Source organism: Electrona antarctica (genome assembly GCF_951216825.1).
Source record: "Electrona antarctica genome assembly, contig: scaffold_25, whole genome shotgun sequence".
NCBI classification, from domain to species: domain Eukaryota; kingdom Metazoa; phylum Chordata; class Actinopteri; order Myctophiformes; family Myctophidae; genus Electrona; species Electrona antarctica.
In genome coordinates this window covers 12,627,038-12,642,716 of record NW_027637034.1, presented here as the reverse complement: position 1 = coordinate 12,642,716, position 15,679 = coordinate 12,627,038, and the positions used below count along the sequence as shown (strand labels likewise).

The following is a 15,679-nucleotide window of genomic DNA, read 5'->3' as shown; positions in this document are numbered from 1 at the left end:
GCACTGCTCTAAAACGTGGTAAAGTTGTGAGAATATTGTTATTCCTGAGAACACTATCAAAGTGTACCCTAACTCTAAACCATGGGTATCTAAATCCCTTAGATCTCTTCTGCAGAAGAAAAACAAGGTCTTTAAGGAGGGAAACACAGTAGAACTGAGAAGTATACAAAATGAAATTAAAAGAGGTATGGGCTAGTAAAAAGATATACAAGGAAAAAAAATCAAGAGCCAACTTAGAGCAAATAACCTGGGCTCTGCCTGGGATGGTATGAAAACCATAACAGGGCTGAAGTAAACGGCAGGAAAAAGGTTATACTAGCCAATTACAAATGTGACCGAGTACAGTAGTTTGATATACAAGTCATTTTTCAGTTTTTTACATATTATGAAACTGCATAATGTAACCTTTCATATGATGTATTGCTCATTGCAATTGGGGGGAAAATGAAGACGATATGACCATCTGAAACTTGTTGAACCAGAAATCCCAAACTAGAGAATTTCCCCTTCAAAGATTTCAAAGATTTTAGCACCTCTGAGGCCAGGAATGGGTGTGACAATAGATACTTGTCTCCACCCCTAATGGCTTGCATAAACACTCCCCCCACTAGGTTAGCTGTCAACTGCATGTGACATTCAGTCACACTTTTACTTTACTAATTATCCTACTGCCTACAAATTAAAACGAATAGTTTAATAAATCAGCTAAATCAGGTTTGATTTGGACGACATCTGTTAAAGAGGAGGCAGGAGAGAGACGACATACAAACAGTAAACAGTAAACGCAACTACGTGACGAGAGAGAAAGAGAGAGATGGGGAGGGAGAGAGCGAGAGAGAGAGAGGGAGGGATGAAGAGGAAGAGAGAGAGAGCGAGAGATTTCTTACTTAATGTGACACTTGAGTCTGCATTTGTTGCCACTCCTCCAACAGTCGTGCATGCATGGGCCAACGGTGCTTGTCAATGAAAGCGTTGCGCTGTTTTGACTATAATTCCCATTGTTAAGGCACTTTCACATACATAGGTTGATCCTTTCCGAAACAAGCCAGGAGGATCTTCTTTGCACAAGCACAAAACATGCCGTTTTCTGTCTGCGCCCATAACTTGTTTGCACTTCCTCCTCATGACGATGTTGTTTACCGAACCGGAGCCGATATACAACTGCTCAACGCATTGTGGATGCATGCTGCAGCTGTGCGTGTGGACTTGTAAATCGACAACAACATGCCCACTTTGTCAGCAAGAAGAACAAACAGCTCAGTAGCGCATGATCGCATCGTGTGGTTAGAAACGCTAGAAATGACTTTTCCTCACTAAAAGCAGAACAAAAATATGTTGTATTGGTATGACCATGACGGGCAAGCGGGCCGCACAGACATGTTGCCGCGGGTTGAGTAGCGCTGATTTAAAGCGTTAATCAAGCGTTCTGATTCAAAGTTACTAGCCATCACAAACAAACAACAAGAATGATGTTGTGTTTACTCACTTTACTGACAGCCTGAACATGGCGGTGATCGGCTACGTGAAACTGAAGAACAATACATAGGTATGGCCAATCGAAACAACTCTATGTAAATACGTGCAGGAATGTTCACACCCCCAAAATACACAAATAATCTTAAATTACAGAGACATTGTTGCAATGTAATTACACACAAATGTGTCACAAATGTGACCAGCAACTGGCTCAGAGCCTCAATGATTTCTATGTTAGATTTGATACCCACGACTTTAGTGAAAATCGCTGAGATCAGAAACAGACTTCTGTCTGCCCCCCCCCCCCCCCCCCCCTCCAGATCTTTCTTTGATGAGCAGGATGTAATTAACTGTTTCAAAAAATGCAACCCTCGTAAAACTTCAGGCCCGGACCACATCGGTGGTCGCCTACTAACTGTGCTGAACAATTAGGTCCTATTTTTAATTCTATCTTTAAATTATCTCTTAGCGAGCAGAGAGTACCCTCCCTTTGGAAACGGTCCACTGTTGTACCCATAGCCAAGAGCAGCAATCCTAAAATACTCAACGATTTCAGATCCTCTTACTTCCCTGGTCATGAAACAGTTCGAGAGGCTCGTCAAGTCAGAACTTGTGGCTAAAATTGAGAGCCTTCTTGACCCTTTACAGTTTGCTTATAGGGAAGGTAGAGGCGTCCAGGACGCAACAGCCACTCTTCTCAACCTAGTTTTCAAGCATCTTGAGGGCAGTAAAAAGCATGCCAGGTTACTTTTTATTGATTTCTCCTCGGCGTTCAACACGATCCAGCCCCATGTTCTGGTTGAGAAATTAATGAACACCTTCAGTGTGGACCCATGTCTGGTGGGCTGGATCCTCGACTTTCTAACCAACAGATCTCAATGTGTAAGGGTGAATGACACAGTGTCTAACCTTCTGCCCACCTCCACTGGTTCGCCACAGGGCTGTGTTCTTTCTGCGTTTGTTTATTTTATACACTGATGACTGTCGCAGTAATCACGACAACCGCTTTATCATAAAGTACACGGACGACTCAGTCATTGTCAGCCTTCTCGACAATGACGAGGTCGGGCATGGCCAGGTCACAGATGACTTCTTGTCCTGCTGCAATGATGCGTTACTTGAATTAAACATCTCAAAAACAAAAGAGCTCTGTATTGACTTCAGACGTGGTCCCCATCCCACCCAGAACACCGATATCTGTGGCCAGCCAGTGGAAATCGTACCCAGTTATAAATACCTGGGCACGATTATTGACAGCAAACTGAAATTTGATGTAAACACAGACATGCTGTGTAAGAAGGGCCAGCAACGCCTTTTTTGCCTAAGGAAATTAGCCAGATTGAATGTCGACAGAGACCTGATGAAACTGTTTTACAGTGCCTATGTACATTCTGTTATCTCCTTTTCTATCATCTGTTGGTATGGTAACCTCGCCATTAAAGATACAAATTATCTTAGAAGTATTGTGAAAACTGCCTCCAAAATGACTGGCAGTCAGTTGGAGAGCCTCGATCCTTTCAACAATAGACAGCTGCTGATGAAGGCCAGGGCCATTCGGCAGGATAATGCCCACCCACTCGAGTCAGAGTACAGGCTGTTGCCATCGGGCCGTCGTCTGGGTGCCCCCGTTGTCAAAAACAACAACAGATATAAGCACTCCTTTGTCCCTGCCTCGATTCGTGCAGTCAACGCTGCCAGTAACATGTAATGTGATGATGACGATGCTGAAACAAGCACTTTATGCCGGCACTTTATATCCTAGCACTTTTTCTTTGATTCTATAGCAGGGTTCCCCAATAGGCGGCCCGCGGGCCATTTGCCCCCTGGCGGCCCGCGGAAGAATTTCCCCCCCAAAAAAAAAAAAAAAAAAATGTTTTGGGGGGGGGGGTCCCAGATATAAATGGCATTAAATGGGGGTCAGTAGCCTATGCATGTCAAACTGGGCATCCTTTTCAAATGGGGTCCTGCCCTGAAAATGAATTTTCAGGGCAAGACCTCAACCTCACGCGTGCGTACTCGGCCCCCAGCCTGGTACCCTAGTCAAAATATGGCCCTCGAGGAAAATTAATTGGGGAACCCTGTTCTATAGCTTCACTAGATGCGCCCAGACCTCTGTTTATGCTATGGTGTCTCATGTCTGTTGTTGTCCTGTATTGTTTGTATGTTTTAAACCACTACTTTTGCTGTAAACCTAATTGCCCTGGGACATTAACCCATTCAGGCCTGACGTCGAAATTTAAAAAAATGTCTTCTAAATCATGACAATTTTCTGAAAGATTTGAGGCACATTTTAACGATTTTTCAGAAATAGCAGACCTAGCTTGTAGATCTGCTATTTTTCAATATCTAAATTATAACATTATGTATGTAACACCAAAAGGGGTTCCCGATCAAAATGGGTTAATAAAGACCTTGAACCTTGTATAAACCTAATATTAGGGATGCTCCTATCAGGTTCTTTGAATATCGTCTGATCACCGATTGATCGGAGCATCATTCTCTACCTAATATAATAAAATGTGTTTTAATACGTTTTTCATATTATTAATATTTTTTGGTGGAAATTAATGTCAGACAAAATACTGAATTGAGCAACTTAAAAACTGCCTTGGGTATAAGATGAAACGACCCAAATTAGTTTTGAATGTGAAATATTTCTCTGTAGGCTTCACTGTAGGCTAGCTAGTCACTGTAGGTTAATTAATACATACTAGTTCTAATATATGAACACCAAATAATATAGAGTGTGGGTAATGCGATATATATCACATTATTGATTGGTAAATGGTAAATGGTGCATTTATATAGCACCTTTATCCAAGGCGCTTTACATAGATTGTGCATTACATTCACCCAGTCGCACACCGATTGCGGCGGAAGCCATGCAAGGTACCAACCAGCACATCGGGAGAAATTTGGGATTCAGTGTCTTGCCCAAGGACCCTTTGACATGTATACAGGAGGAGCCGGGATTTGAACCGCCGACCCATGGATCATTGGACGACCTGCTCTACCTCCTGAGCCCATTGGGAGGGAATTGTGAAATAGATGAATGGATCGGAAGTTGGGATGGGCACAAAAGTAATATTATTATTAGGCAAGTGGTCTGGAAAGCATTCCCTGGGGGGCCGGGGTCTGTGTATGCCTGGGAATCACATAAATGCGTCTGTGTGTATCTTGCACACACACACACACACACACACACAGGTCCCAGAGTTGGTTTTGACAAGGCCACAGTGCCCTGGACAGCATGTGCACAGTACTGACAACTGGCCAAAGTAACCCCCCTGCACAAGAAAGTAGGGTTGGGTGACGATACGAATATATCGGCAATCGTGATTTGGATGAGTCTATCGCCGAACATTTTTATGAGCTAATGATTTGTTGGTGGTGTTAGCTTAGCTAGTTGCTGCTGATTCAACGCACTGATTGAACTTCACTTAATGACTGTCGCAGTAATCACGACAACCGCTTTATCATAAAGTACACGGACGACTCAGTCATTGTCAGCCTTCTCGACAATGACGAGGTCGGGCATGGCCAGGTCACAGATGACTTCTTGTCGCCTGTAATCTAGGTTATTTTGTTATTGACAACGTGAACCCCGACACCAGCGCTGCAAAAACAGAAGGATCTACAAGCTCTCAACGCGTTGCAAACGGCACTGCAGAGACAGTCACGTATGCGGTTCTCAACGCGTTTGTTTTTGCATCGCTGGTGTCAGGGTTCGTTCACGTTGTCGATAACAGACAGTTCTACAAGCTCTCAACGCGTTGCAAACGGCACTGCAGACACAGGCATGTCTGCGGGTTCTGCGCGTTGAGAGCTTGTGGATGTATTTTTTTTTTTTTACTCGTGACCCGCTGTAAACTGTAATCACATTGCACGAATATCGTCTATCTGCGATTTTGGGCCAGACGATGGGCGATAGGAAAATGTTGCTATATCACCCAACCTTACAAGAAAGGGAGCAAATTAGACCCCGGAAACTACCACCCTATTTCTATTCTTAGCTCCATCGCGAAAGTGATGGAAAGAATAGTCTATGAACAGGTTGAAAAGTATCTTGCCACAAAAAAAAAGAATGTACAAATTCCAATCCGGCTTCAGAACATCCCACTCCACTGATACATGCCTCCTCTATTTGAGTGACCACATCAAACAAGAGGTGTATGCTGATGATGGTATCTATTCTATGCTGTGTGATTCTATGTGTTGCTATGACAACCAGTTAGCATATAGGCATGTAGGATGTCACATGACAGGATCTTTGTGTACCGTGTGTGAATAAAGCCAACAGAACATTGACGTTACCTGTGTGGATTATTACATAGTACGGAGAACACGACATGGTGTCAGAAGTAACGGTGAAGAAGAATCAGCACTAAAGAGGTCTACAGTGACAGCGTGAGAGAAAAAAAAAACGCTCAGCGAACGCTATGGTAGACGAGGAAGTAGGAGGCGGCGGCGGTGTTGCTGCTGCTAACAGAATGAATCATCCTGGAGCTACATTCAGCATACAGCCACCGGAGCCCTTTGATTTCTCCAAACCGCACGAGTGGACGAGATGGATCCGACGGTTCGAGAGGTTCCGTGAGGCAAGCAATCTATCGGCAAGCTCCGACGACAATCAAGTCAACACGCTGATATATTGTATGGGAGACGAGGCCGATGACGTATTACTTGGCTTGAAGTTATCCGACGCGGACCAACACATATACAGCAAAGTAAGGGATGGATTCCAGAGCTTCTTTATTGTGAAGAAGAACGTTGTGTATGAGCGGGCGCGCTTTAACATGCGCCGACAAGAGCCTAATGAAGCTGTGGATACTTTTGTCACTGCCTTGTATGCACTAGCAGAACACTGCAATTATGGAGCTTTGCATGACGAGCTAATTCGAGACAGGATTGTAGTAGGGCTGGCTGATGTACGTCTGTCTGAACGCATGCAAATGGAGAGCACTCTTGATCTGGAAAAAGCCATTAATATGGCGAGGCAGACAGAAGAGATTAAAAAGCAGCAAAGCACACTGAGAAGTGAATCTAGTGCTTCTAAAATGTTTGATGTGAGCTTCGTGAACAGGGGCTTTAAAGGCAAACAGCAAAGAGGAAAGTCAAGTTTCAGAAACATGAAAAACAATGACTACAAGCCACACAGCTTTCAAAAAAAAAATCCCAAAAAGCTCACAGTGCTACAAATGTGGAGGAAATTATCACCCTAAACAGGAATGTCCTGCTAATGATGCAAAATGCCGTACATGTGGAAAAAAAGGCCACTACCAACGTGTGTGCCGTGCGGGCAAAGCGGTGCATGGCATAGAGGAAGAGGAGGAAGAGGATGGCTTCTTTCTTGGCTCTGTGTCAACCGATGCAGAGGAGGACTTCTCTATTGGCTCTGTGTCGGCAGAGGCTGTTCCATGGACGGTCAATATAAACATTATGGACAAAACCATTAATTTCAAGCTTGACACTGGAGCGGATGTTACTGTGGTGTCGCAGGCTGTGTTCAATAGCCTCTTTGCAAACTCTCAGCTGCCGTTTCTCCAGAAAGCAGAGAAACCACTATATGGTCCGGGGAGGGTTCCACTGGATGTCTTGGGGTTCGCCAGGCTGCAGCTGCGAGTCAGGGCCAAGCAGTCTATAGAAAAAGTCTACGTGGTCAATAACCTTGGCACGCCTTTGCTCGGGCTGCCAGCTATTCTAGCCCTGGGCTTGATCATCCGTGTCGATGGCATAGACATGGGGACCCTGACAGAAATGTACCCCACGTTATGCACCGGCCTGGGTGCGGTGCAACGACCGTATGCCGTTAAGCTGACACACGGTGCTGTGCCATTCTCCTTGAAAACCCCACGGAGAATTCCACTGCCACTGGTGGACCAGGTCAGGGAGGAGCTACAACGCATGGAGAGCCTGGGCGTCATCAGCCGTGTGGTGGGGCCAACCGACTGGTGCGCCGGCATGGTGGTCGTGCCTAAAAAGGACAGCAAAAAAGTGCGCTTGTGCGTGGACCTGACTGGCTTAAACAAATATGTGCGCCGTGAAAAGTACATTTTGCCATCAGTAGAGCAGAGCCTTGGAACACTGGCTGGAGCAGCGCTCTTCAGCAAACTAGATGCCAACATGGGCTTCTGGCAAGTTCCATTAACAGAGGATTCAGCCAAATACACCACATTCATTACACCCTTTGGGCGGTTTCATTTCAACCGTCTGCCATTTGGCATTGCCTCAGCACCCGAACATTTTCAGTGCATGATGGCTGAGGTCATTGAAGGACTAGAGGGTGTGGTCTGCCACATTGACGACCTGTTGGTGTGGGGGCGGGACCAAAAGGAGCATGACGCTCGACTGCATGCTGTGCTACAACGTGTACAGAAAGCAGGCATCACATTGAATGTGGATAAATGTGAGCTCTCTAAGACTGAACTGTCGTTCCTGGGGCACATCGTGTCCGCCGCGGGCATTCGCCCTGATCCAAGGAAGACGGCGGCTGTGTTGGAGATGAAAGAGCCAACAAATGTAGCAGAGCTACGGAGCTTTCTTGGAATGGTCAACCAGCTGGGGAAGTTCTTGCCGCAGCTGGCGGAGAAAGACAAAGCGCTCCGTGACCTACTCTCCAAGAAGAACGCCTGGGTCTGGGACGTAGACCAGGCTGCAGCATTTAAGACACTGAAGGAGGCACTGGCTTCTGCGCCTGTACTGGCAATGTATGACGCAAACAGAGACACCAAGGTGTCAGCCGACGCGTCATCGTATGGCTTGGGAGGTGTCCTTCTACAGAAGTGGGGAGAGGAATGGAAACCTGTGGCTTATGCGTCTCGGTCACTCACTCCAACCGAGCAACGTTATGCACAGGTAGAGAAGGAGGCTCTGGGCCTCACATGGGCCTGTGAACGGTTCAGTGAATTCCTTTTAGGGATGCATTTCTGTCTAGAGACAGATCACAAGCCTCTCCTCAGCCTACTTGGATCCCAAGCATTAGATCTGCTGCCACCGAGAATACAGCGTTTCAGGATGAGACTGATGCGTTACTCATACAACATAATACATGTGCCAGGAAAGTCACTCTGGACAGCAGACACACTGTCGCGCTCACCTTGCAAGACACGTATGTCCTCAGAAGAGGAGGAGCTCATGGAGAGCACTAACATCTACGTGGACACCGTGGTGGAGGGACTCCCCGTCAGTCCCACATACATGGAGATTCTAAAAGAGCAGCTAAAAACAGACAGTGTCTGCTCACGTGCAATGGAGCTGTGTATGAGAGGATGGCCAGCACATGCAAGACAGGAGCCTATGCTGAGAAACTACTGGACAGAGCAGGCTACGCTCACCGTACAAGATGGCTTACTACTAAAAGGTTCACGACTCGTAATACCCTCAGTGATGCGGAACGACGTGCTAGCCAAGATTCACGAGGGCCACCAAGGTGTGGTAAAATGTAAAGAGCGTGCACGCCAGTCTGTATGGTGGCCGGGTCTCAGTCAGCAAGTGACTGAAATGGTGCTGAAATGCAGGACTTGTATCAAAGAGAGACAAAACCACAAAGAGCCGCTTATGGTCACAGAAAAGCCTGAAAGACCATGGCAGAAGTTAGGGTGTGATCTGTTTTCCTTGAGAGGCAAAACCTACCTGTTAGTCGTAGACTACTTCTCTAGGTATGTGGAGGTCGCACTAATGTCTCATACCAAGTCCACCGATGCCATTATTCATCTAAAGTCCATCTTTGCCCGTCACGGGATTCCAGAGGTTCTGCGTTCCGATAATGGACCTCAGTATTCTGGACAAGTATTCGCTTCCTTTGCGGCTGATTATGGATTCAAACACATCACCAGCAGCCCAAGGTATCCCCAGAGCAATGGGGAAGCGGAACGGGCAGTCCAGACGGTCAAAAACCTACTGGAAAAGGCAAGTGACCCCTATCTCGCCTTACTTGCCTACAGAGCTACTCCTCTTCAGAGTGGCTACAGCCCTGCCCAGCTCCTGATGGGCAGACGCCTTCGCACTACGGTGCCAACTCTTCCATCTGAACTTGACCCTGTACTGCCGGACAGTGCCACATTCGCTTGGAAGGAGAATGAAAAAGCTAGAGCAGATGTGGTGAGATACAACAGGCGTCACCGGGCCAAAGCCCTTGGTATTTTGTCACCAGGGGAGCAGGTATGGGTAACAGATGCTAAGTCATCAGGAACTGTTCTCCAGAACCACTCCACACCGAGATCTTACTTGGTGGATCTACCTCATGGGGTGGTGAGACGAAATCGTCAGCATCTGATACCTCTGCCCTCACCGACAAACAGTGGAGGTTCTACACCACAGCAACGATCTCCGGATCCTATGCCAAAGCCAATGCCACCTGCTGTGGTACCACCACAACGTTCACCTACAGACACTGTTCTCAGAACCCGATCTGGGAGAGCTGTAATCAAACCTGATAGACTTGGGATAACCTAAAAAAAAAAAAAGAGAACTGCAAGTGAAAAAATGAAAAGTAGCAGTATAAAATAAATAAAAAAAAAACAAAAAAAAACAACCAAGAGCATTAAAAAAAAAACAAGAGCATTAAAAAAAACAAAGAAAAAGAAAAAAAAGAAGCATTAAAAAACAAAAACAAAAAAAACAACAGAGCATATTAAAAAAAAAAAGGAAAAGATGAATGCTTAAATGCTATTGATCTGTGAAATTAATCATTATTGATCTGTGAAATGAAAATCTGCTTGTTGATATGCACTGGTGTATTGAAAACTTGAAGTGATTTATATAGGTGTAGGAATTGCAGTTGCACTAATCCTTCTTATTCCCTACAGCATTGGACATGAGCCAAAGTCTACCTTTGCTCTCTAAAGAGGGGAGATGTGGTGATATCTATTCTATGCTGTGTGATTCTATGTGTTGCTATGACAACCAGTTAGCATATAGGCATGTAGGATGTCACATGACAGGATCCTTGTGTACCGTGTGTGAATAAAGCCAACAGAACATTGACGTTACCTGTGTGGATTATTACATAGTACGGAGAACACGACAGCAAATACTGCAGGATGGTCATGCTGGACCTCCAAAACGCTTTTGACACCGTGAACCACTCCATACTGGTTAACAAGCTAAAAGCAATTGGTTTTGATAGCACATCAGTGAGCTGGATGCAATCCTACCTGGAGGGGAGACAATAGATGGTGGAGGTGAACGGAACACTGTCCCCTCCCCTCCCAGTGAGCTGTGGCGTTTCACAAGGAAGCATACTAGGGACTTTACTGTTCAGCGTGTGACTGCAACTTGTTCCTGTTCGCAGATGACTCAGCACTGCTGGTCTCGGACAGGAACAAACTGCAGGTTGAAAAGGCCCTCAACTCTGAACTCGGTAGAATCTGCACCTGGCTCACAGATACCTGGGAAAAACTAAATCCATTCTTTTTGGATCAAGCAGTAATCTCAGCAAGGCAGAAGGCTTCTTGATTATAGTGGGTGACAATATTATCACACAAAAAGAGGACATTTCCTACCTAGGTTCCATCCTGGAGGCAAATCTTTCCGGTGATAAAACGTACCAACGGAATAAAAAAAAGTCAACCAAAAGGACAAGATTCCTATACAGGATCTCCTCACTGGTCGACAAAAACGCCTTGAAGACCCTAACAGGAGCCCTCGTACAAGGTTTCTTCGACTATGCATGCAACTCTTGGTACCACAGCACCTCAAAGGCCCTTAAAACAAGGCTCAAGACTTACCAAAACAAACTGGTCAGGCTTCTACTTGGCCTCTCTCCCCAAACCCACCTCACCCCTGCCCACTTTGACAGGCTGGAATGGCTTAGGGTTGACGACAGATAACAGCATCTTGCAATGGGTCTGGTCCACAAGATTCACACTACACTACCAAGATACCCATGTACCCGTCTACTTCCTTAATGTCAATGATGTCCACACCCACAACACCAGAGGGAGCTGCAATTCGAAACTGGCCCCGTAAAATCTGAATCCTCCCCTCCCACCCCCGTTTCCACCCACCCTATGTTTTTTCCCTTTATGCCTCTATGATTTCCTGTTTTTGGCTATATAGAAGTGTATAGTTGTACGTCGTTTTTGATGAATTGAAAACGGTGGGCCCTATTGTAAACAAGTGTAATGCTTTTATGGTGTCGTCCACTCACAGTTAACAGTTTTCGTATTGAGTTGTGCTTGAAATGTACTGTAATTCTGCAAACTGTTAATAAATACTTCAATCAATCAAAATGCCAGGTGGGGCGGGTCTTTACGCAACCCTGTCGGTATTTGAAATGACGTGCGCGCGTCCCGACACCCGTGTGTTGCTGATTGACAGATAATCAATACAATTGTATCCTGCTGTTCATTGTATCACATTCGGTGCAGTAGCCTATTGTAACATTCTCCTTGGCTTGGACTACTTCAGACAGGACATCCGTAACCACGCGTCACCAGGCTTTCAGTCTCCCATGCACCCCCCACCACGATGCCTGCGCTGTTTCACCCGTGTTCTTAATTATATAATCCTACATACAGTTATAGGCGTATAGGAGGACTGTAATGGTTTAGAAAGTTACAAATATTGCAGGCAATCCTTTTCTTTACAATGTTGAGGGTAAAATACCCTAGCTTAGACTTCAGATGTATTTGGCTGTGGTGTGTGATTGAATAGTTTAGCCAGCAACAGAGTACAGTCAAACACTTAAGTCTAAAAGGGTATTAGGCCCTGCACAATCAACTCATAGACATGACAAATAACATGCTGCATAGGGATGTTATTAATGTGCTATTATTTTATTTTATTTGCCGAGTGTCTATTGTACATGTGCAACTCTCAGCAGAGTGTAAGGGGAGAGAAATTGCTCATTCTTCAAAATTGCAATATTATTTGTGGCATCAGGATTCGTGGTCAAAAATACCAGCAATTATGTGATTGTATCCCATGGATTTAGAATAGTTTAATTGCCCCCTGCACTTAAAAGTTCCTCCAACAACCCCCTCAATATAGAGCGTCGCAGTCCCGCCTCCTACCCTGGACCAGGAAATGAAACCCAATGCATTATTCTCAGACATTTCTTAAAGTATTTATTTAAAGACGGTTACGCCGCGGACAAAGCCAACTCGAGTCGTGACAACTCATGACAACACAAACAATATTTTGGACCAAACAAATAATTACAAAGAAGAAAAACAACAAAAAAAGTGTTGTAACCTGCCGTTTTTTTCTTCTTTCTAATTATTTGTTTGGTCCAAAATATTGTTTGTGTTGTCATGAGTTGTCACGACTCGAGTTGGCTTTGTCCGCGGCGTAACCGTCTTTAAATAAATACTTTAAGAAATGTCTATGAGAATAATGCATTGGGTTTCATTTCCTGGTCCAGGGTAGGAGGCGGGACTGCGACGCTCTATAGGCCTAGTGTGTAAATACAATAGGCCTATAAGTTAATTAAACTTGGAAACTTTCTTAGTGCATTCAAAACGTGGTGTATCAAATAGTGCCTGCACTGATCAGTGGCTGGCTTTTCAGACGTCTATGTAAACATTGCATTGATATCTGCTATGCGTAAGTCTGACGAAAATCCACATAATTAGCGTGTCCACTGCTGTCCCGTGACAGTAAGTATTTCAACAGATGTTACGTTCGTTTTCGGCTACTATAATAGTACAGGCTACTTACTTTAGCAGAGAAACAGCCGTGATCGATGGACTTAGCTTAGCAGAGAGCTGTTGTTGTCCGTGTGTGAACCAGTGTCCCGTCAGCAAATATTAGCTAGCATATATACGACTTCCGGCGGACGATCTCTTCAAAATAAGAGTACACTCTAGAATATAAACGGAATCCATTGAAAAACTATTAATTTGCCAATTAAAATTATACCTTAGGCATTTAGATAAAAAATATGGATAATGCTGTTCACTGGAGTGCATGGCATTTACAAATTGGACGCTGGACAAAAAACGGAGATGTCCATCATGTCCTCTACCACACCACACTCCTAAAGCGAGAGAGATGTATATAAAAAAAAGCTTGGCGGGCATGCAGTGCAGCCAGAACTCACTAAAGCCCAGCATGTATCCATTTAGTTATATTTATTATTTTGTCCCACAGTAAGATAGTGTGTTGTAGCTAGAGCATCGTTTAAATGCTTAATGTATAGTTTTAATGTGTAAAATGTTTTGTTTTGCCAATGGATTCAGTTACTCTTCTGATGATGAATTGAAAAGGGTGGACCCTGTTGTAAACAAGTGTAATGCTTTATCAGTGTGTCGTCCACAGCAGTTTTTTTGTAGGCCTATTGAGTTGCACTTGAAATGTACTGTAATTCTGCAAACTGTTATACTAGAGGGTACTCTTACTTTGAATAGATCAACCGGAAGTCTTATATCTGCTAGCTCAGACCAGTTGAAAGAACACTGCCGTCCGCCCGTCTTTCCCTCGCTGTGAACAGCCAACAGGAGAGCCAAACACAGAGTAGAGAGTGACGTGATGCAGTCTGTGAATGTAGTCAACAAACCTTTGTGGAGCTTGCGCTTGCAGTTGCACGACAGTCTGTGTAAAGAGCGACAGACTGGCTCGTTCTCCCTGGAAATAAAAATGTCTGGGTTTCGAGGCTAGGCTCGTTGTGAAAACGGGAGAAATGTCCAGTTTTCCAGACGAAGTTCAAAGACAGTTTGCTTTGTATGCTAACGCTATTGCTTGGCTGGTTTCAAGTACAGTCGAGACTATAGAGAACCCAGAACTTACCCACTTGAGGTGTTATTGTCTCCACCAGGCCGAAGGCATGGGGAGAGAGTATGTTTTGCACTCCGTCCGTGTGTAGCCTGATTATCAGACTGTAGCTTTCTTGAAGAGATGCAGTCCACTCAGAGAGTGGGCGGGGTCTTTGGGCTGGATCCAGGCTAGTCCGTGTGTGAGTCCATCTGTGTGTGCGTCCATCCGTCTGTTACCAGGTAAACTCCGGCACCGGCGTTAACCCGGTCGATACCAAACTTTGCACGCACACTCTCTGGATGCCAACGATGAACCTCTGCCCCAATTTTTCCAGAACGGCCCGTTATAGCGCCACCAGGAGGCCAATTTTTGAAAAACATTTGTTTTGCTATTTTACTCCTGCTTTTTACTGCTTTACTCCTCCAGATTATGTCCACAAATCCCAGAAATCGTTACACACTATCTCTAGTCATGTGTTCAAGACGGATCTGTCCGATATTTCATATCCCATCCCAATTGGAGGAATATATCCCACCCTTTTCACACTGTTTTGTTTTGTACAATACAAATACAATACGAATGTAACTTGGAGTGTTGGCCTGAAACTATACAGATTGCATATCAGAATGATAATATAGCTAGCCTATAAGACGGGGTCAAGCCCGAAGAGAACAGATCTATTCAATATACGCAATGACTTGTTTAAAAACTGATGACAAGTGATAAATACAAATCTAAAGTAAAGTAACAAATAAAGTCACACGCATGTGAAGTGAGGGGCGCTTTCATACAGTAAGTCATCATACATCATCTCATTCCAGTCAATCACAATTTGCGTCCTCACCTTCATCTTCAATGTTTGTGTTTACACAATGTTTGTGTTTACACAAACACTCAAAGCTGACCATTAATTTAGCCCTTTTCGGGACTCGTTGTTTTTGGATATATACACAGCACCAGATACAGCAACGTGCAGCTTCCACAGTCTACGGCTGCTACTTTATGCATCTTTGAAACATCTCATCAACACTCAAGCAACGCTAGATGTGTCCGTGACCAGACAGTGGTACAGTTGCATCCTATGGAGAGTGGATTAACTTTCAAGGGACCCCTAAGGTACCGCCATCCAAAATAGGTGACCGAGGGTCCCGAAAGGGGACATTCATTGTCATTGTTTACACAAACCCTCAAAGCTGACCACACCCATGTAAAGTGGCAGGCGGGCTTATCATCATAAATCATCTTATTCTGGCCAATCACAATTTGCATCCTCACTTCAATGTTTGTGTTTATACCACCCCTCACTTCACACCCGTGTAGGGGTGCTCTTATCATCATACATCACCATACACATTTTGTCATTAATGTTTATGTTTACACAATTGTGTGTGAAACCCTCAAAAGTTGTCATAGGAAACATCATATGTGAAGATGTATGACGATAAGAGCGGTCCTCACTTCACACTAAGGCTGAACGATTGAGAAAAAAATCGAATTGCGATTTTTC

General features: G+C 44.7%; 1 protein-coding gene across 1 annotated transcript in view; it reads right to left on the bottom strand.

Moving 5' to 3' along the window:
• The window catches only part of LOC306919436 (uncharacterized protein), a 35,004-nt gene extending 20,956 nt beyond the window's left edge, over positions 1-14,048 (bottom strand). Inside the window, exon 1 of the mRNA XM_079532220.1 lies at positions 13,976-14,048. The gene's annotated coding sequence lies outside the window, so the exon portion shown is untranslated. The remainder of the gene's footprint in view (positions 1-13,975) is intronic.
• Positions 14,049-15,679: the final 1,631 nt, after the last annotated feature.